We start from the raw sequence: 25,333 nt of genomic DNA, 5'->3' as shown, positions 1-25,333 counted from the left end.
TCTTCCTGTTGGCGGTAGTGGACTCCATGCTGTGGGCAGTAATTCACCCCATGCCAATCATGAGGCTGTAATGGACCATCCTATACCCATCCTATAGGTGGTAGTGGACCCCATACCCATCCAACAGGTGATAGTGGACCCCATACCTATCCTTTTAGGTGGTAGTGGACTCATCGTGAGATTTGTTGTGGACCATAGATCTATCCTGTTTTCAGTAGTGTACCCCATTTCAACTTAACTTCGGGTTGTTTTGTCCGAAACGCTATGTGTACTAGTGGCTTTAGGTATTGTATGTACTAGCTCTATCTATAAATCAATCAAAATGTTTGTAACTCTGCATGTATGTACTTTTCCTAAATAAAATATTAATATTATTATTATTATCATTTTCTGTTGACGTTCCTGCAATTCACTCTCTTTAGATTTCAAATCACACACAATTGTATATTAAATTCACTTAGAGCCCCATAATAATATGTAATAATTTTTAATGCTTATTATAATTTATTTAAAACTACCATGATTTCTCAAAACAAAACTACGAGCCTTCAATTGGATGTAGCTTATCCATGATACTCGAATAACATAGAAAATAGTACGTAAATTTCACATCAGAAGTTTTACTGGAAAAATACAAGCATCCATTAAAATTTGAGCAAACGGACCCTTATGCTCTTTACAGTAATGTGACGGGTACTAGGAGACTATGGTACTTGAGGAAGGGTTGGTGCCTGGTGATAGGAAATAGCTGGAAATCTACCACAGATAAACTATGAACATTAGCATATAAGCCTTTGGCCACATAGGTACTACGTTATAGCCAGAGCGGGTTGCAGTAACACAGAGGAAGCACAGAGTACACACAGACCGGTAGTGTGTGATAAATATCACCAGTAACATAGCAGATACCAGAGAGTTGTCTCATTAGTGTGGAAGATAATCTAGAAAGGAACCCATATTTTTCTCACTGGTGTCGCTTTTTGTCGCTCAACGTTCCGTCCACCTCGTTATAGATAAGCGTAGCGGTGACTTGTGTCTCTTATCTGGTGTTACTGTTGACGCCAGTGTAGTTGTGAGTAGTGTACTGTTAACAGTTCTCGTGTGTTACCGTTGATGGCAGTGTAGTTGTGAGTAGTGTACTGTTAACAGTTCTCGTGTGTGTGAAGTGTCTTGCTTTTGGTTTTACCAGGATGTATTGATATTATCTGTTGTGAACACTGTTCATGGTGTCCCGGAGGTCCTGACCATTGAGTGACCACAAGGCCTTGACCTGTGTGTGACACTTGGCCACATTCACAGTGTGTCCTGGTGTGATGTGATACGTGATTGAAGACAAACTTTCCTCAACAACTCTCCAGCCTACAGCTTTTGGTAAACCAGCGAGCGTTAAGCTTTTGTTAAAGCAAGCAGCAAAAAGCGCTCGGTTAAAGAGGGAGTTTAGAGCTGGTGGCACTTCAGACATCCTCAGGTTATCATCGTCTACCAAAAAGAGGTTTGTGGTAATCTTAATTTTTGTTATTTCATAAAAGTATTTGTTTTAAAGTTCAACAAAAGATTAATAGTATTTCATTAATCAAGAAATAATAGAATGTAAACAATCAATACCATATCAAGTAGGTGGGAGATCCGCTAGCGTCTAAAATGTTCATGTCTTGGGCCAATCGTTCACCCTTCTCAAACAAACTATTTTTTTTATTGAGGAAAAACATGTAAAGTTGATGGTGACAGGCACCGAAGTCCTCAAAGTTTAAGTCTCCCATCGAATGTTAAGATCGTTTTCTTTTGAAAAAGATGGAATCACTGACTGTGGGAATATTTCTTGAAGATCAGGAGATGCAGGAGAGGTTATGTTGTGAGCTCTTATGCTGCTTCTTGCTGGGCAGCTGAGTGTGATGCTGTTTAGAATTTACTTGTGGAAGTTTACAAATAATGTCTGTATTAAGTAATGAGTAAGTCTCATGGGACAAACGTGTCTCTACACTCATCTGAAGACGTCGGCCACAGATACATAGTCTCCACAGTAGTGTCAAGTGTGTTAAATATTGTACACACTAATGGTGCTCTCTGTGAGTGATGTTGAAGATCCACACTACAAACAATTATAACCACATGTCTACCTCTACCTTGGCGTTGTAAGAACTACATCCACTACGCTAGCGTTCACGACCACCAGGTTCACCACACTACCATACATGACCACAAGGTTCACCACACCATACATGACCACAAGGTTCACCACACCAGTATACATGACCACAAGGTTCACCACGCCATACATGACCACAAGGTTCACCACACCACCATTCATGACCACAAGGTTCACCACACCAGTATACATGACCACAAGGTTCACCACACCAGCATACATGACCACAAGGTTCAACACACCACCCATACATGACCACAAGGTTCACCACACCATACATGACCACAAGGTTCACCACACCACCATACATGACCACAAGGTTCACCACACCATACATGACAACAAGGTTCACCACACCAGCATACATGACCACAAGGTTCACCACACCACCATACATGACCACAAGGTTTACCACACCATCATACATGACCACAAGGTTCACCACACCACCATACATGACCACAAGGTTCACCACACCAGTATACATGACCACAAGGTTCACCACACCACCATACATGACCACAAGGTTTACCACACCACCATACATGACCACAAGGTTCACCACCCATACATGACCACAAGGTTCACCACGCCACCATACATGACCACAAGGTTTACCACACCACCATACATGACCACAAGGTTCACCACACCACCATACATGACCACAAGGTTCACCACACCAGTATACATGACCACAAGGTTCACCACACCACCATACATGACCACAAGGTTCACCACACCACCATACATGACCACAAGGTTTACCACACCATCATACATGACCACAAGGTTTTCCACACCAGCATACATGACCACAAGGTTTACCACACCACCATACATGACCACAAGGTTCACCACACCACCATACATGACCACAAGGTTCACCACACCACCATACATGACCACAAGGTTTACCACACCATCATACATGACCACAAGGTTCACCACACCAGCATACATGACCACAAGGTTTACCACACCACCATACATGACCACAAGGTTTACCAAACCACCATACATGACCACAAGGTTCACCACACCACCATACATGACTACAAGGTTTACCACACCACCATACATGACCACAAGGTTCACCACACCACCATACATGAACACAAGGTTTACCACACCACCATACATGACCACAAGGTTCACCACCCATACATGACCACAAGGTTCACCACGCCACCATACATGACCACAAGGTTTACCACCCATACATGACCACAAGGTTCACCACACCAGCATACATGACCACAAGGTTTACCACACCACCATACATGACCACAAGGTTTACCACCCATACATGACCACAAGGTTCACCACGCCACCATACATGACCACAAGGTTCACCACCCATACATGACCACAAGGTTCACCACACCACCATACATGACCACAAGGTTCACCACACCAGCATACATGACCACAAGGTTCACCACACCACCATACATGACCCCAAGGTTCACCACACCACCATACATGACCACAAGGTTCACCACACCACCATACATGACCACAAGGTTCACCACACCACAATACATGACCACAAGGTTCACCACCCATACATGACCACAAGGTTCACCACGCCACCATACATGACCACAAGGTTCACCACACCAGCAAACATGACCACAAGGTTCACCACACCATACATGACCACAAGGTTCAGCACACCATACATGACCACAAGGTTCACCACGCCACCATACATGACTACAAGGTTCACCACACCACCATACATGACCACAAGGTTCACCACACCAGCATACATGACCACAAGGTTCACCACACCAGCAAACATGACCACAAGGTTCACCACACCACCATACATGACCACAAAGTTCACCACACCACCGTACATGACCACAAGGTTCACCACACCAGCATACATGACCACAAGGTTCACCACACCACCATACATGACCACAAGGTTCACCACACCAGCATACATGACCACAAGGTTCACCACACCACCATACATGACCACAGGGTTCACCACACCAGCATACATGACCACAAGGTTCACCACACCACCATACATGACCACATGGTTCACCAAACCACCATACATGACCACAAGGTTCACCACACCAGCATACATGACCACAAGGTTCACCACACCACCATACATGACCACAAGGTTCACCACACCACCATACATGACCACAAGGTTCACCACACCACCATACATGACCACAAGGTTCACCACGCCACCATACATAACCACAAGGTTCACCACACCACCATACATGACCATAAGGTTCACCACACCAGCGTACATGACCACAAGGTTCACCACACCACCATACATGACCACAAGGTTCACCACACCACCATACATGACCATAAGGTTCACCACACCATACATGACCACAAGGTTCACCACACCATACATGACCATAAGGTTCACCACGCCACCATACATGACCACAAGGTTCACCACACCATACATGACAATAAGGTTCACCCCACCACCATATATGACCACAAGGTTCACCACACCATCATACATGACCACAAGGTTCACCACACCAGCATACATGACCACAAGGTTCACCACACCATATATGACCACAAGGTTCACCACGCCACCATACATGACCACAAGGTTCACCACACCATACATGACCACAAGGTTCACCACACCATACATGACCATAAGATTCACCACGCCACCATACATGACCACAAGGTTCACCACACCATACATGTCCACAAGGTTCACCACACCATACATGACCATAAGGTTCACCACGCCACCATACATGACCACAAGGTTCACCACACCATACATGACCACAAGGTTCACCACACCATACATGACCACTAGGTTCACCACGCCACCATACATGACCACAAGGTTCACCACACCACCATACATGACCACAAGGTTTACCACACCACCATACATGACCACAAGGTTCACCACACCACCATACATGATCACAAGGTTCACCACACCACCATACATGACCATAAGGTTCACCACGCCACCATACATGACCACAAGGTTCACCACACCACCATACATGACCACAAGGTTCACCACACCACCATACATGACCACAAGGTTCACCACACCACCATACATGACCACAAGGTTCACCAAACCATCATACATGACCACAAGGCTCACCACATCAGCATACATGACCACAAGGTTCACCACACCACCATACATGACCACAAGGTTCACCACACCACCATACATGACCACAAGGTTCACCACACCACCATACATGACCACAAGGTTCACCACGCCACCATACATGACCACAAGGTTCACCACACCACCATACATGACCACAAGGTTCACCACACCACCATACATGACCACAAGGTTCACCACACCAGCATACATGACCACAAGGTTCACCACATCAGCATACATGACCACAGGGTTCACCACACCAGCATACATGACCAAAAGGTTCACCACGCCACCATACATGACCACAGGGTTCACCACACCAGCATACATGACCACAAGGTTCACCACACCATACATGACCACAAGGTTCACCACATCACCATACATGACCATAAGGTTCACCACACCATACATGACCACAAGGTTCACCACACCAGCATACATGACCACAAGGTTCACCACACCACCATACATGACCACAAGGTTCACCACACCATACATGACCACAAGGTTCACCACACCAGCATACGTGACCAAAAGGTTCACCACACCATACATGACCACAAGGTTCACCACACCACCATACATGACCACAAGGTTCACCACACCACCATACATGACCACAAGGTTCACCACACCAGCATACATGACCACAAGGTTCACCACACCACCATACATGACCACAAGGTTCACCACACCACCATAAATGACCACAAGGTTCACCACACCAGCATACATGACCACAAGGTTCACCACACCACCATACATGACCACAAGGTTCACCACACCACCATACATGACCACAAGGTTCACCACATCAGCATACATGACCACAAGGTTCACCACTTCAGCATACATGACCACAAGGTTCACCACACCATACATGACCACAAGGTTCACCAAACCATCATACATGACCACAAGTCTCACCACTTCAGCATACATGACCACAAGGTTCACCACATCAGCATACATGACCACAAGGCTCACCACTTCAGCATACATGACCACAGGGTTCACCACACCAGCATACATGACCACAAGATTCACCACGCCACCATACATGACCACAAGGTTCATCACATCAGCATACATGACCACAATGTTCACCACATCAGCATACATGACCACAAGGCTCACCACGCCACCATACATGACCACAAGGTTCACAACACCACCATACATGACCCCATGGTTCACCACACCAGCATACATGACCACAAGGTTCACCACACCAGCATACATGACCACAAGGTTCACCACACCACCATACATGACCACAAGGTTCACCACACCACCATACATGACCACAAGTTTACCACACCACCATACATGACCACAAGGTTCACCACACCACCATACATGACCACAAGTTTACTACAACACCATACATGACCACAAGGTTCACCACACCATACATGACCACAAGGTTCACCACACCAGCATACACGACCACAAGGTTCACCACACCACCATACATGACCACAAGGTTCACCACACCAGCATACATGTCCACAAGGTTCACCACACCAGCATACATGACCACAAGGTTCATCACGCCACCATACATGACCACAAGGTTTACCACACCACCATACATGACCACAAGGTTCACCACACCACCATACATGACCACAAGGTTCACCACACCTTACATGACCACAAGGTTCACCACACCATACATGACCACAAGGTTCACCACACCAGCATACATGACCACAAGGTTCACCACACCATACATGACCCCAAGGTTCACCACACCACCATACATGACCACAAGGTTCACCACACCAGCATACATGACCACAAGGATCACCAGGCCAGCATACATGACCACAAGGTTCACCACACCACCATACATAACCACAAGGTTCACCACACCAGCATACATGACCATAAGGTTCACCACACCATACATGAGCACAAGGTTCACCACACCAGCATACATGACCATAAGGTTCACCACACCAGCATACATGATCACATGGTTCACCACACCAGCATACATGACCACAAGGTTCACCACACCACCATACATGACCACAGAGTTCACCACACCACCATACATGATCACAAGGTTCATAACACCAGCATACATGACCACAAGGTTCACCACACCAGCATAAATGACCACAATGTTCACCACACCAGCATACATGACCACAAGGTTCACCACACCATACATGACCACAAGGTTCACCACACCATACATGACCACAAGGTTCACCACACCACCATACATGACCACAAGGTTCACCACACCACCATACATGACCACAAGGTTCACCACACCAGCATACATGACCAAAAGGTTCACCACACCAGCATACATGACCACAAGGTTCACCACACCACCATACATGACCACAAGGTTCACCACACCAGCATACATGACCACAAGGTTCACCACACCAGCTTACATGACCACAATGTTCACCACACCAGCATACATGATCACAAGGTTCACCACACCATACATGACCACAAGGTTCACCACACCATACATGACCACAAGGTTCACCACACCACCATACATGACCACAAGGTTCACCACACCAGCATACGTGACCACAAGGTTCACCACATCAGCATACATGACCACAAGGTTCACCACACCACCATACATGACCACAAGGTTCACCACATCACCATTCATGACCACAAGGTTCACCACACCAGCATACATGACCACAACGTTCACCACACCCCCATACATGACCACAAGGTTCACCACACCAGCATACGTGACCACAATGTTCACCACACCATACATGACCACAAGGTTCACCACACCACCATTCATGACCACAAGGTTCACCACACCAGCATACATGACCACAAGGTTCACCACACCCCCATACATGACCACAAGGTTCACCACACCAGCATACATGACCACAAGGTTCACCACACCATACATGACCACAAGGTTCACCACACCACCATTAATGACCACAAGGTTCACCACACCAGCATACATGACCACAAGGTTCACCACACCCCCATACATGACCACAAGGTTCACCACACCAGCATACATGACCACAAGGTTCACCACACCAGCATACGTGACCACAAGGTTCACCACATCAGCATACATGACCACAAGGTTCACCACACCACCATACATGACCACAAGGTTCACCACACCACCATTCATGACCACAAGGTTCACCACACCCCCATACATGACCACAAGGTTCACCACACCAGCATACATGACCACAAGGTTCACCACACCATACATGACCACAAGGTTCACCACACCACCATTCATGACCACAAGGTTCACCACACCAACATACATGACCACAAGGTTCACCACACCCCCATACATGACCACAAGGTTCACCACACCAGCATACATGACCACAAGGTTCACCACACCAGCATACGTGACCACAAGGTTCACCACATCAGCATACATGACCACAAGGTTCACCACACCATACATGACCACAAGGTTCACCACACCACCATACATGACCACAAGGTTCACCACACAAGCATACATGACCACAAGGTTCACCACTCCATACATGACCACAAGGTTCACCACACCACCATACATGACCACAAGGTTCACCACACAAGCATACATGACCACAAGGTTCACCACACCACCATACATGACCACAAGGTTCACCACGCTAGCATACATGACCACAAGGTTCACCACATCAGCATACATGACCACAAGGTTCACCACACCAGCATACATGACCACAGGGTTCACCACACCAGCATACATGACCACAAGGTTCAGCACACCATACATGACCACAGGGTTCACCACACACACATACATGACCACAAGGTTTACCACACCATACATGACCACAAGGTTCACTACAACACCATACATGACCACAGGGTTCACCACACCACCATACATGACCATAAGGTTCACCACACCATATATGACCACAAGGTTCACCACTCCACCATACATGACCACAAGGTTCACCACACCACCATACATGACCACAAAGTTCACCACACCATCATACATGACCAAAGGGATCACCACACCACCATACATGACCACAAGGTTCACCACACCATCATACATAACCAAAGGGATCACCACACCACCATACATGACCACAAGGTTCACCACACCAGCATACATGACCACAAGGTTCACCACACCACCATACATGACCACAAGGTTCACCACACCAGCATACATGACCACAAGGTTCACCACACCCCCATACATGACCACAAGGTTCACCACACCAGCATACATGACCACAAGGTTCACCACACCACCATACATGACCACAAGGTTCACCACACCACCATACATGACCACAAGGTTCACCACACCACCATACATGACCACAGGTTTCACCATACCATCATACATGACCACAAGATACACCACACCATCATACATGACCACAAGGTTCACCACACCACCATACATGACCACAAGGTTCACCACACCATATATGACCACAAGGTTCACGAAACCACCATACATGACCACAAGGTTCACCACACCACCATACATGACCACAAGGTTCACCACACCAGCATACATGACCACAAGGTTCGCCACACCAGCATACATGACCACAACGTTCACCAGGCCACCATACATGACCACAAGTTTCACCACGCCACCATACATGACCACAAGGTTCACCACGCCACCATACATGACCACAAGGTTCACCACACCACCATACATGACCACAAGGTTCACCACCATACATGACCACAAGGTTCACTACGCCACCATACATGACTGTTACGGCCCTCTCGGGACGCAACCTGGTTCTTACTCTGATGTTGCTAGAGGAAGGGTATCCGGCCCCAAGCCAGTAGTGGCTTTCAAGGGATGAGATCCGTAACGCAAGTAAATTAAAGGGGAAGGGAAATAAAGTCAAAAACATAATAATATAATTAATACCATCACCATAAATACTATATAAACGATTACACGGGGGGGGGGGGTTATAAACACTAGAATGCACAACGTAGTCTTCTTCTGAAGACCCTGGACGTTCACGGTGCTCACGATGCTAAGTGCTAAGCTCTTGGTGCTCTTGTGGCCTTGTGACGAATCCTTTAATCCTGACGAGTCTACCCTGGCCACAGGCCAGCCAAATCAGAGTTCCACTGGGGGCACCGTCGTGGAGGCCATCAACCACAAGTCCAGCCAATAGCTGTCAGGTTCCGAACAGCGACGCTGGTTAGGCCACTCCACGATCTGGTTAGGCCACTCCACGATCGATACTAAGGTCACGAACCCTAGTCAGGAGCCTCGTGTGATCCCACAGACCACTCTCCTTGCCACAACACCCCAGTGGTTAAGCATCTCCACCAGTCAGTCCCGGGTACTACAATCCCTCAACTGCCACGTCACAGGCAGGGTAACACCACAGTGTTCATCCGGGGGGCGACTCACAGCTGCTACAGCAAACTCTTGGAGACAAGACGGCTGCCCTGGGTAGACTGATCCAACTTCCATTACAGCAGTCCCAGGTCGACTCTCTAATCAGACACGTCATCAGTAACGATTACACACTAGGGCACGTCACTTCCCGGGTCTGACCCAAACGCCCACCTATCCACTCCATAGATGGCGTTGCTGTCTGAGCGCCACCTCACCAGAGGTCAGCAGCGGCTGTGTTATGAGCTGATCAGGACGGGAAACTAGCCCTTGTGGCTGGTATTTCTCGTCCTCACTTGATGGCGCAGTCCATTTGGAGGGGGTTTCGGGAGCTGACCCACATATGGCGTGGTCGTCACTGCTCCGTGCTCGGACGTTGGGCTCTGGTCCGTAACACCTCCCCACCAAAAAGAATTTGGTTTGGGGTTCTAAAAAGAGAAACACAAACCAAATTAGTACGGGGACACATCTCCAAATGGACTCACGTACACTAAGAACTGGAATGGCGAGGCTGTCATGTCCACAGAACGGTCCTACTGGGGAACTCTCGCACAAAGGAAATTTGCAGATGTAAGGCAATGACCTGCCTGACGTACTTTTCCACACCTCCACCGAGATGTTAATCCGGAGCATAATCTCACCTCTCTCGAGTAAGGATTGGTGTAGACACGATCTGGGGCGACTCGACACTTCCCTGCGTCGTGGCACCGATGATGGCTGGTTACAGACGGCATTTCTGGTGTCGGTCCGGTAGTCCTTCAGGGAGACGGGAACCTGGAATACAGGGGTCTGATAATTCAGAGTGATAGCGACAGTGGGTAAGTCAATACTTACTGCATACTCGCCTACTAGGCCCACACCTAGTTCCAACAGAGCTGCTTGTACATCGAAGATGGCATTCGCTCTGCCACCGTCAGGTCGACCAACGTTCCGTATAACGCTGCATCTAGGCTCAGCAATCACGCGGGGGGTGTCAACCTGTCGGAAACAGTCACTCATATTATCTTATCTCGTACCTCCTGTATCTACCATCACCTTCCAGGTCCCTTCTTCGACTGCACCACTCACTGTGCGCGTCTCCTATCCCTGGGACCTCTTCACGATGTTCATGGGAGCCATCATCTGTCGGGTCGTCCACTGGTCCTTACTGAGAACACACACAAGAACAAAAAATACTGCTAAGAAACATTCGGTTAATTTAGGGACAAGTTTCCTGATCCTGTTATGTCCATAGCCGGCAATATCCACTAGCCTGGTTTGGACCAAAGAGGGCACTAGACCTTTCGAACATACCTCACATACCTCTGACGTCTGGGGAATCTCTGGCCGGTTCAATGAACGTTGTAACTTGCCATTCCGCAAGTACACATCCGCCTTCGCTCCAGACTCTTTGGTATTCGTGGGTGCTTGTACACGAGGCCTCTCTTCTCGCTCAGTCGCTTCTGTCATTGTAATCGTATGTTCCTCGTCGGGAGAAGAATCAGGAGACTCTGCTATAATGCTGTCGATCTGCGGGTGAGAGGACAAATTAAACATGTTACCCGATTCCGGGTCTGACTGTACCTGGATATTACCACTGCCTGCTGTTACCTCAGACCTTGCTGTTCCAGCCGACTCGTCCACAATCTTGGGATGATTGGTGCTCCAATCTGTCACCAAGTCGTTGGCTAGTATCGCGTCAATCCCAGCTATAGGGAGGGTATCGACTACTGCCAATGCACATGTGCCGCTGAAGTAAGGCGAGTCGAGATATACCGGTACTAAGGGGGCGATGTACTGCGTCTTTGGAAACCCAATCAGGACAACCTTTGGTCTCCCATCCACACTTACTCCCTCGGGTAACGAGCTTCTCACGATCAGGGACTGGGCTGCTCCACTATCTCTGAGCACTACAACTGACCTACCAGTATGATCACTCGATACATACCCGCCTGAAGTGTGAGGGGCGAACAAACTTGGTTCTTCCTGTGTAGTCATAGACCGGCTTCCTACTGGTGTTGTCACACAGCTCACTAACATCACCTCCCTACGTGGGTCGCTTCCTCTTCTGCCTCGGCACATAGCAGCTACATGCCCTTTCTGCCCACAAGTCCAGCACACCATATTCCTCCTCGGACTCCGGTGTTTCGGACTGTTAGGACTAGTCCTTCGAGGGCTACTTGGGGGCGTCTTCTCAGCGCTTCGTGGGACGGGTCTCTCCTCTTCCTGATGAGGTTTATCAAACTGGCGGGGGTAATTCCTCGGGACGTACTTAGCAGAAGGCCTGTGCGTCAGGATGTATTCCTCAGCCATGGTGGCTGCCGCACTCAAGGTCTCTACCTGCTGTTCCTCTAAGTACGTCTTCAGATCTCCCGACAGACAGTCCTTGAAGTCCTCTAACAGTATGAGCTGCTCGAGGTCTTCTTTGGTCTCCACCTTCCGAGAGGTACACCATTCCTGGAAAAGTCGCTCCTTGATTGTGGCGAATTCGATGAAAGTGTGCTCTGAGGTCTTTTTCAGGTTCCTGAACTTCTGCCTGTAAGCCTCGGGTACCAATTGGTACGCCATTAGCACTACCTTCTTCACCTTGTCATAATCGCCGGAGTCGTCAAGGGACAACGTGGAGTAGGCGATTTGGGCCTTCCCAGTCAAGACTGACTGTATCATGATGGCCCAATTCTCCCTTGGCCACTCCAAAGAGGCAGCGACTTTCTCGAAGGCCGCGAAGAACTTCGACACTTCCTTCTCGTTGAACTTCGGGACCATTTTGATGTTCCTCACCGGATCGAAAATACTTGTTCCAGTTGTTTGTCTCTGACCACCGCCTAATCGCAATACTTCTAGCTCATGTTGTCTCTCTTTTTCCTTTTCTTCTCTCTCTCGCGCTTCTCTTTCTCGTTTCTCTTCTCTTTCTCTTTCTCGCTCTTCTTTCCTTTCTTCTAATTCTAAACGCCTCATTTCTAATTCTTTATCTTTCAATTCTCGTTCTATTTCTAATTTCTTCCATTCAATTTCACGATTTATTTCCAAGGCACGCATTTTGACTGTAAGTAAACTTATGTTCAGCTCACCTGCATCACTGTCAATGTCACTGCCTTTATCTTCCTTTTCAGTGGAAGCTACTTCTTCACTTTCTTTTGTTCCTTGTGCCTCACTTTCTTGTTTCTCATCGGCCTTCAAATGCCGGTGAACCTTGGACAAGATCTCCACACGGGAATCACTGGCACGGATCTTGATCTCCAGGTAGGCACTCACCAGTACAAGTTCCTGTTTTCCCAGATATTTCAATCTGGCAAGACAGTCCTCCCTGTTCAGAAAGGCCTGAACATCGTCCAGATCGTCGATGGTAGCTTTTTCTGCCATTGTCACAGATGGAACACTTAGCACTTAACACACCGCTCCACTTTAGCACTTAACGCACCGAGCACTGCTCTACGTCAATATTGCACTCTATCACACCAAACACTGCACTTGCCAATATTGCACGTAATTACACCGGGCACCGCGCTACACAATATTGCACTTAATCACAGCGAGCACATCGCTCTACAATATTGCACTTAATCACAGCGAGCACCTCGCTCTACAATATTGCACTGAATCACACCGAGCACCGCACTACACAATATTGCACTTAATCCCAGTGAGCACCGCACTGGATAATATTGCACTTAGTCACTCTGAGCACCGCACAGGACGTATAACGTCCTAATAGTCACACACAGGGGGAATTATTTACAGGGATTGCGCCACTTCACCACCCCTGTCAAACATACTTGACAAGGGATCGGATCCCGCTGGGGATGCCAATTACGTTACGGCCCTCTCGGGTCGCAACCGGGTTCTTACTCTGATGTTGCTAGAGGAAGGGTATCCGGCCCCAAGCCAGTAGTGGCTTTCAAGGGATGAGATCCGTAACACAAGTAAATTAAAGAGAAAGGGAAATAAAGTCAAAAACTTAATAATATAATTAATACCATCACCATAAATACTATATAAACGATTACACGGGGGGGGGGGGGGTATAAACACTAGAATGCACAACGTAGTCTTCTTCTGAAGACTCTGGACGTTCACGGTGCTCACGATGCTAAGCTCTTGGTGCTCTTGTGGCCTTATGATGAATCCTTCAATCCTGACGATTCTACCCTGGCCACAGGCCAGCCAAATCAGAGTTCCACTGGGGGCACCGTCGTGGAGGCCATCAACCACAAGTCCAGCCGATAGCTGTCAGGTTCCGAACAGCGACGCTGGTTAGGCCACTCCATGATCGATACTAAGGTCGCGAACCCTAGTCAGGAGCCTCGTGTGATCCCACAGACCACTCTCCTTGCCACAACACCCCAGTGGTTAAGCATCTCCACCAGTCAGTTCCGGGTACTACAATCCCTCAACTGCCACGTCACAGGCAGGGTAACACCACAGTGTTCATCCAGGGGGCGACTCACAGCTGCTACAGCAAACTCTTGGAGACAAGACGGCTGCCCTGGGTAGACTGATCCAACTTCCATTATAGCAGTCCCAGGTCGACTCTGTAATCAGACACGTCATCAGTAACGATTACACACTAGGGCACGTCACTTATCGGCTCAGACCCAAACGCCCACCTATCCACTCCATAGATGGCGTTGCTGTCTGAGCGCCACCTCACCAGAGGTCAGCAGCGGCTGTGTTATGAGCTGATCAGGACGGGAAACTAGCCCTTGTGGCTGGTATTTCTCGTCCTCACTTGATGGGGCCGTCCATTTGGAGGGGGTTTCGGGAGCTGACCCACAGATGGCGTGGTCGTCACTGCTCCGTGCTCGGACGTTGGGCTCGGGTCCGTAACAATGACCACAAGGTTCGAATAGTGATTATACTTGATAATGATACTCTAATTATCGCATTATTACACTTGATAATGGTACTCTCATTATCGATCCCGCGATCGATAATGACTCCTGAGAATTACGTTACTCGACTGAGCGGTCGGCTGTCACTCCCGACAGCCTTTTCGCTCACCACAAAAATCTATGAAAAATTATATTAACACGTCAGTCACGAACCTACATATATATTAACACGTCAGTCACGAACCTACATATATATACAACCACACTTGTCACAATCTTGGGGAACACAACATGAAAATAACCACACTCTCTTATCACTCCACAATAATCAAATGCCAGGAATCCCTGGTGCTACACACAGACACTATTACCTGTGCACTTATGATGACCAGTACTGGATTTCCACACCTGCAAGAGATTACATCACATGGAACACAATAAACATCGCGAATGAATTACTATAATTCTACCAGAGTGGAATATAAATATTACTTGGACATCCCTCACAGTCCTTGGCTAATCTATGTAAACTTTGTTCCCGTGTGTACTCACTAACACACACACATACAGGGACACCTGTCTACACCAGTCTAAATCCGTCTGGACTGACATGAATGTCAATAAGGGTGAAAATCTCACACGTTCCCACTTCACCTCACCCCACCGGGTACTTGGAGACAATGGTGTGGGATATCTGGGGCTTGACTCAATTATTTAATTATTTAATTTAATAACGAAGGACCACCCACTTTTGAGTAAAGAGAGACACTAATAAAAAGTGATCATTCGAAAACACAAGGAAGAACCAGTGTCTATGGATAGGTATTAGAAAGAATAATCACTTAAATAAATAATGGACTGTATGATTAATTAACTAAAGTCAGAGCCACAAACTCCTACATTGGGGGGGGGGGGGGGTATTGCTAGAACTTCATATACGTCTAGGAACTAGTGTGGTTCGTCACTAGTTCATTGTTAAGTAAATAATATTATGACCTAAAATATTATAGAATCAATAGGTAAATTCAAATAGAGAATATTAATGATTATTAAAATTAAAGAGCAATCATCTAAGTAAACACATCAATTTCCAATAATCATATGGTAAAATATTCGATATGATAATCTTGTGAATTTGTATAATAAAATGGAATAATTAAATGTGTACAAAAAGTCTTAGCTTTAAGACGATTTCTATGACATCGTTCGTGCTTCGTCCTCGTGATCTCAGGATCTCCACATAGAAGCCATTAGAGGTGAATAACACGAATACAGTTAACGACTCGTTGACTCCTCACATACGAGCTGTAATTTAAAGGATATTACGTAGCATTGAACTAGACTACTTAGATCTCAATATTTATGAAAACAGAAAAATAAATATTAATGCAGTACTAACGTTTGATTTGGTGTCGTCCCACTATATAACGACAGACTACCCACGAAATATACAATCTCTAATGATGCATCAAGAAAGAAAATATACTTAGCATGAGCGCAGTAACTGCTGAAGTCTGCCGATATCATGTCTATTAGTCTCAGACTTCCATGGTGTTGTACACGGGATTGAGAGTTTTGGCTTGATTCTCGACGTGTTATTGATTGGCCGAGCACTATGGAGCACGTGGAAGAATAATTATTCGTTATTAGTTAGGTATCAGTGTAATTCTTGCTGATAACTCCCCAATGCCAGGTGTCTCAGACTCTGACGCCAAGATCTTTCCCTGTCCAAGCACGCACGCTGCACAAACTGGCTCCACAATGGCGTCTCCTCCCTCTTCCAACCCGCGTCCCGCATTCACCACCGAAATTATTTATCACGAATAATACTATTTCGCGCAATCGTGGTTGAAATACTTTAATAAGGACTGGGTTTGGATTCTAGGGATTTAAATATTATTGCTTTCTCGTCTTATGGAGGTAAACGAGAAATGGAGAAGATTTTAGTTTCCTCCATGGCATTCACGCGTGACAGAAAAAGTATTACTTGATAACAATTGTAACTAAAAACTCTCGATTTAGAATTATTTGGGAGTTATGTTATTCGTAAATAATTATCACACGGAATACTGATGATTTTAAAGAACCACATTCAATTCTCTAGCACATTGGTAATAAATGTGTTTAACTAGACATAATCTGACGCAATATTGGTGCTTTATTTCGTAAGAATTCTAGCATTAATATGCTGATATAATGGTTAGTTTATGTTGACACTACTGTTAGTAAATTTGGTTACTACTGCAGTTAGCATATAATAATAATGATTTATTATAATACAATAGTAGTGTATTAGTGTTGGAAATTTCCAACAAATGGGACGGAACACCTGACCTCGAATTCAGGCTTAAAGATAAAATCACCAAAAACACACACAAGGTATTTATTCTCATTTACACAGCCGGCTCACATCCATGCACCCCAGTGTCCCACCCCCTGCTTTGTAGATGGTTGGTCAGCAATACCAGGGATAGGCTAAGCTGGTATTGCCTCGTGTGTTGACGGTCGTACACGGATAGCTCAACGCATTTTTCGTAACCTCTCACACAACACACGGCTCGGATCGTACACCCCCGACCCACCGGTGAAGCGGTGCGTTCGTACACAAATGGCCCGTTCACGTCTAGCTTCAATTTTCACGAATTTCTATGGGAAAACCTGCCTCTGAATACGATATTTCCCCGTTCACGACTGCTATAAGGCACTAGCAGGATTTAAAACGTTTGTATGATCACTGGAGTGGGGACCCACTGTAACACTGTAAAGGTGTTTTGTATTTAAAATATACATAGTACAGGAGTCACAGACAAGATTTCGAGAGGCACCAGGTTGGCGGCCCCTAGTAATTAATAAACTCTCACCTCTACGTGTTAATGACCACCAAGTGACCAAGGTCAGGTCACGGGAAGTTGACCTGCTCTCTGCTAATCTCATAATTGCAGGCGGCTAGCCAGGGGGGGGGGGTGACCTTCAAACATGTCACCAATTTAAGGTGTGGCTTGGTAGAGTGCCTGGGGCTATCTACTTGTGAGCGGAGTTAGCTAGTTGGTCTCCAATAAATACCCCAGGTACTGTACACTCGAGAGATAGACCGATAGGAAGAGACAGACAGAAGACAGGAGAACAGCCAGCAGAGCAGAACCGAGAGGCTGTCAGCCGCACGGGGTCGGACAGTCTCTGTCAACTACAGTCCCCCCCATCCCTCTCTATCAAGCTATAGGCAGACACTTGGTGAGTTGAACATGAAAGGTGGCATAGTCGTGTTTACTAGTGTTGTGTGACTATCAGGGGGAAGACGGCTGTAATGGTCTCGAATTCTGGTGTAGTGACTCACTTTTTACATTAATAATGAACCTTCAGTTCGATTGCTTGAATTCCAATATTTATCATTCTAAATAAATAATTGATTCACTTACTTTTAATTTGATTTTAATTGTGTTCCCGATTAATGGATTAATGGTATGGAATTACTGATATATGCAAACTGAAGGGTAGAGTACTCTAGAGTTAGTGAGAAGAGAGAATCTTGCCTGGAACACGATTCAAGTTAAATCATGCTAATCTATTCCTTATCTTGTATATAATGGTTTTGAATGTATGGTGGCAGTCTACCTTCTACTTGTACTATCTACTTTTCTACTTCTACCTATCTACCATTCTACCTCCACCACCACATCCTATTCATCTCCGTACCCTCTCTCCCTTTTACCTGACCACACTCCTCCCTCCTCCCGCCTAGTCCTCCCTCCTTCCTCACCCCAAACCCTCACTAATTACTTCATTATTCATCTCTTTCCTTTCCTTTCTCTTATTCGTTCGTGGCTGTGAATTGCTCTAGAGTTCTCTTGAGTCGCGGGTAGCTGATCAGGTTACAATGCCTTGTGTTCGTGATACCTAGGTAATCAAATACCTAGGTCACAAGGTGCTGAATTAGAGAGGCTTCAATAGGGACTCTGGGGGGAGCTTTAGAATAGCTAACTGGGGAGTGGGATAATGGACAAGAAAGAGCTATTTCCCCCACTCCCCCGTTAGAATAGTTAACTAGGGGTGGGATAATGGACTAAAGAGAGCTGTTCCCCCCACCCCGCGTTACACCACGAGCACATTGACCGCCTGTATGTAAAATTACCCACGTTCCAGATCTCTACTCAATACACTCCCTATCTTTCTCCCCCTTCGAACGGCGACGGCCGTATTGTATTCTGCTGCAGACGACGTCATAGTTGAGGTGGAGAGTGGAGCTTGTGGAGTAGTCAGCCGCCACGACGTCTACTTTACTCAATTTGATCGAATTGAGCAAAGAAGCATCTTCTAGAGAGTCGCCAGCCAGCAGCCACCGAGAGCAGACGTGCTCCCAGGAGCTCCCGCCACCTACAGGAACATCTGAGCGTTGGCTCCGCCCACCTCACTCAGGATTGGTGCGCCAGCCAGCCAATCACAGCCGGCCGGCCGCATAGCAGCCAGCCTCACACACTGCCAGTCAGCTACAAGCTCTCTCGGCGTGAAGACACGCCGTGGCAACTGTACTGTGTACCAACCCAGCTCTACAGACGCTTACAGCAGTATGATGTCCTAATAAAATAACTACCCATCCTCATCCTTCATCCCACACCCCCTCCCCCCCATTCCCCACCCCTCCTCCCCCATTCTCTCCCTGCCTGTACCACAACACACCACACACACACTCACACAATACACAATGCATAACCTACTAATCATAGAATTAAGGTGTGAATAAGGCTGTCTTTATAAACTGTTTCTACCTCTTGTATTTCGCCATTCCAAACGATCATTCCCGAGCGGTAGCCAAAACCGGGTTCTTGAAATTCTCGCGGAGGTTTGATCGGGCAACTAACAGCCTTGTAGCAGGCTTAGGCTATCGATAGGTTCAATTACCACCTTGTCTAGTAGCTCTAGTTGCCTAGCAACTAGAAGTTAGAGGCCTCGGCCTAACTAACATCCACCATCCACTTAGTCTACCTGGACACTTCACAACCACCCACCATAGTATAGATTAGACTAGGCTGCCTGGCCCCACAATGCTATGGCGACCATAGTCAGATTCACAGACGAATCTGGCCGGGTTCGTACTCCAGCCCAACTACTTGAGGTGGTTCATGAGACCACCCAGATTACCTACAAAAATGTGTACAAAATAACGAATGGAGCCATCTTTTTGGTACCCAATGCAAACCTCCCAGGCCTCCTTTCGACCGACAACCTGAACAAACTAAAGGAGAAGAAGATCACTGTCTACCCTCCTGCCTAATTCCAAGCCCAACGCACCATCTTTGTACATAGGATCCATGACATCATCATGGCTCACTCAGTTGAAGAAATAATTGAAGAAAAAGAGAGAAAAAACAGGGATGTTAAAATACTTCAAGCCCACAGATTCACAACCCAACGCAACAACCAAGTACTGAAACTTACTCTGGCTTCACCGGAGCAAGCAACACAAGTCTGCACCGAAGGCTTTTCTGCATATGGCATCAAGGCTGAACCTGACAAAATCAACCCACAGAGGTTTTACAAGCTCAAGCAATGCTTCAAATGCTTTTAGTATGACCACTATTCCAGTTCATGCAACAATGGAACCCCCAAGTGCAGCAGGTGCACAGGGGAACACAGCTACAGGGAATGCAGAAGCCCAACACCCAAATGTGCTCTATGCAATGGTGCACACATTGCAATCTCGCATCTATGTCCTCGTAGGCAGGATGCAATCAAGCAATTGCAAGAAACGGCGACAGCAGCCCGTCAACAAGCAACTATTACCATTCCTGCCCCTCCTCCACCAGTAAATGCCTGGGGTACCCCTAACCAACAACAGGCCCAGTCGGTGGCCCAAGGGGGTCACCAAAGCATCCAACATCCCCATAACCCACGGTTATACCAGAGCAAACCCAGAACCATACACAACAGGCCTCAACACATAACTCTCTTGCACCAAACCCCGATCCTAAGTCCAGCTTAGGGGCCGAACTCCTAACATTTGCACAAATCCAATTTCCAGACAACCCAGTGAAGCTCCTAGGTTTCTGGAACTCTCTTAGGAAGGACAATGGCCTGCCCCCTGTCCATATGTCTGAGGACTCGCTTGCCTACTTGACTCCTAACATCACATCAACTGCCGGTCAGGCCCAAGCACAACCCAACAACCCCAACCCTAGTACTCCCTGCCTCCAGACCTCAACCAACGCCCAGGAGACACCAAACTCCCAGAACTACACCGGTCCCTCCACCCCGACCAACTGTCAAACACCTAGGTCCACCCTTTCTACAACAATCCCAAACGGGACTTTACTCAAAGCTCTCACAGCCTCCCTTGCCATCCGGAACCCCATCCGGGGCTCTAGGAAATGGCGCTTCTCAAACCGCAGTCCCACAACAATAAATTCCACACAACGCTGTTCCAAAAGGCCTAGGACCAACACTCACAGCCGAAGCCCATCCCCTGAGGACAGAGAAAGGGCAAGCAGCCCCCCTAATTCTCCACCAGAGAGCGACTCTAGCACCACGGATGTGGACATCATGAACAGCAGTGACACTGAGGACCCCTCAATGGCACAGCAACGTATGGGAAACCCCAACCCCAACCAATCCCTTGCCGGAACCAGGAACAAGATCCCTGGCTCAATAGATTTACCCTCCACCTCCACAAATTGCAGCAGATAAACCGAATATAATAACACTGGTGCTAGAGCCAAATAAACACATACGTCTCATAGCCAATAATGGGGATCACAATCCTTCAGGTGAACATCAGACATTACTTCAACAACATATACCTCCTCACTCTGAAGGTAGCCAGACTTAACCCAGATATTATCTTACTCAATGAAACAGCGGTTAGACAGGACCAGCACATCTCCATTTGGGGATATTCCACCAGGGAAGTCAACAGGGGGATGTACAGTGTGGGTGGCAATACTAATAAGAAGAGGGCTCTCGTACCGCCCCATCCTCATAGAAGATGACCACTTTCTTGCAATAGAACTCACCACGTCACACGGCCCCCTCATCGTCTGCACCGCATATCTACCACCTAGACTGGCCTACCTCCCCTCCATCCCTCTGAACAGGCTGCTCGATAGGAACCTCCCTACTATCATCACAGGAGACATGAATGCACACCATCAGGCCTTATTCAACGCTACTGCCAGGCCAGACCTCAAGGGCAGGCAGCTCTTCAACTTAATGCAAAACCGGGACCTCTCCTTCCAAGGCCCCCACTTTAAGACGTTCTTTGCGGGCAACCAGAGGGGCACCCCTGACATAGTGCTGACCAACAGAGATTGTGACCTGTTCCACTGCAGAGTAACCCAGGCAAGAACGTGGGGTCGGATCACATCCCTGTGGTCACATCCCTCCAAGCAACCTCCTTCAGGTATGTGGCACCTCCCAGGCCCAGACTGGAAACCATACGTGCCCGGGAATATGACACCTTTCTTGCTGACGACCCCATCATTGAGTTCGAAAACCTCCCAACCCAAACGATCGACCAAGCAGTAGACACCATCCACAGCCGCATCCAGCTTGCAACCGAGGCCACTTGTGAAATATCCACCACAAGGACTTACCACCAATATAAACCGACCCGAGAAATCAGAGGCAAAATGAATGAGTACCAGCGAGCTTGCCAAAGCCACTACCAAACTGGCTAGCCACCAGCGTTGACCCTACAAACACTCAGAAGGGAAACCATAGACCTAACGCTGACTCACAAGAACTACATTTGGGGAACCCTTGTGAGGCAGGGCAACCAGTGCAAAAGGGAGCCGGGAACTTTCTGGCGCGAGATCAGACAGCTCCTGGGATCGGTTAACCCCAGCCTCACCCACCTTGTACACACATTCCTTGACGAAGATGAAGAGGAGCAACAAGAAAAAATAGAAGACCCGCAGGATCAGGCTGACCTCATGGGCGCAGTATGGAAAAAGACACTCACAGCTTCAAACAGCAGAGCCTTCAACAACAATCACTTTGAACGTGTCAACCAATGGACAACAGAAAATGGCGCCTCCCTTAACAGCACCCCTCTGATTGACCTGACAACCCTAGAAGACGACCACCCTCTAACAAGACCCATAACTATGTTAGAGATGAGAGGAGTCATCAAAAGCACCAGAGATAAGGCCCCAGGACCATCAGGGATCAAAGCGCTGCAGATCAAACTTCTACCAGGCAATCTTCTGCAATCCATACTCAACCTATTCAACGCTATGTTGGCATCGGGTCACATTCCTGTAGCATTCAAGTCAGCCAAGATGATATTCATTCCCAAACCCAAGAAAGACCCCCACCAACCTGGCAACTACCGTCCAATCTCCCTCTTAGACACAATAGGCAAGTGCTTTGAAAAAATCATGTCAAACCGTCTTAACTACTACATGGAGTACAACAACCTCTTCACAGAAAAGCAGTTTGGCTTCCGAGCACATAGATCAACCCAGCACGCAATTAACATCATCTACGACGCCGTAAGCTCAATTCGCAAGCAAAAACAGGTAGCTTTGATTGCGACGAGGGACGTACACAAGGCCTTCGACAGCCTGTGGCACGATGGTCTTGTGTACAAATTAACAGACTTACCAGCGCAAAACTGGACCCTCCTCAGGCTGATCAGAAATTTCCTTAAGAATAGGCAAGTTACCCCCAGCTTCAAGGTAAAAGAGGCCGCAGCCTTCACCCCAACAGCTGGAGTCCCCCAAGGATCATGCTTGAGCCCGGTTCTCTTCAATATATCGTTTATAAAGATATACAATATCTTTGTAAACGACCTGCCCCAACCAGAGTATAGGGACACCATTATCGTGCAATTTGCGGACGACGTAACACACGTAATAACATCTAACCCAAGCGGCCAAGCACGCAACTGTAACCCGTAAAGCAAACGTAGAACTAGCAAGGACTGCTAACTGGGAAAGGAAATGGAGGATCACCACTAACCCAGAAAAGATCCAATTAAGCACTGTCGGCTGTATGGCCTTCTCAATCGAAAATGAGGGGGGAATAAGAATTAGGGGTGAACCCATAGCCATCTCAAACTCCAACACAGTGCTCGGGTACAACTTCAACAGGCTACTCAACTCCTCCCAGTACGTATCCCAGAAGACAGCGATGGCCCGGGGCTCACTGGCGAGGCTCTTCCGTTTCAAGCAAGCTCCATCCCACATCAAGCTCCATCTGTACAGAATGATCATAAGGCCTAGCTTGGAATACCCTTACGTTCCCCTGAACCTCACCAACAAATCCAACATGCTGAAGATTCAACGAGTACAAAACAAAGCACTTCGCTTTGCGGAGGGTCTGACTCTGATGGACAGGGTAAGAACTGACCAAATCCATGAGACGCTCAACATGAAGCCAATGAACATCAGGTTCAGCTACCTGGCCAGACGACAGCTGTACCGCATGAAGAACATGTATGTCCCAGACCCCGAAGATCCCTACGTAGCAGAAAACACCACCAGCGACTACGAGATCCCCGAACCACCACACAGAACCAGAAGAATCACTCTCCAACAAAAAGCGATCATACACATCCATGATGAGGCCTTCCCAAGACCTCAAATACTAAGTGGCTTGCCAGACGACCCAGATGAGTGGCCCATCCCGGACCCGATCTACACCAAATGAAGAATAAAGAAAAAAATAAATAAATAAATAAACAAATAAATAAAAAAAAATAAAAAAAATAAATAAAAAAAATAATAAATAAATAAATAAAACTCCTACAAAAAAAATATAAAACCAAAAAAACATTTGTCGTGGCATCAGAAGTGTAACTACCCTGATATTGCTAAGATTAG

The 25,333-nt window shown here is 47.2% G+C and overlaps 1 protein-coding gene across 1 annotated transcript in view; it reads left to right on the top strand.

Moving 5' to 3' along the window:
* The first annotated feature begins 1,085 nt into the window (after positions 1 to 1,085).
* The window catches only part of LOC138358402 (uncharacterized), a 40,263-nt gene continuing 16,015 nt past the window's right edge, over positions 1,086 to 25,333 (top strand). The window contains exon 1 of the mRNA XM_069316246.1: positions 1,086 to 1,492. The gene's annotated coding sequence lies outside the window, so the exon portion shown is untranslated. The remainder of the gene's footprint in view (positions 1,493 to 25,333) is intronic.

The sequence above is a fragment of the Procambarus clarkii genome, chromosome 7 (genome assembly GCF_040958095.1).
Source record: "Procambarus clarkii isolate CNS0578487 chromosome 7, FALCON_Pclarkii_2.0, whole genome shotgun sequence".
Taxonomy (NCBI): Eukaryota; Metazoa; Arthropoda; class Malacostraca; order Decapoda; family Cambaridae; genus Procambarus; species Procambarus clarkii.
The sequence above is the reverse complement of the archived record's forward strand: the minus strand, read 5'-3'. Positions and strand labels throughout refer to the sequence as shown.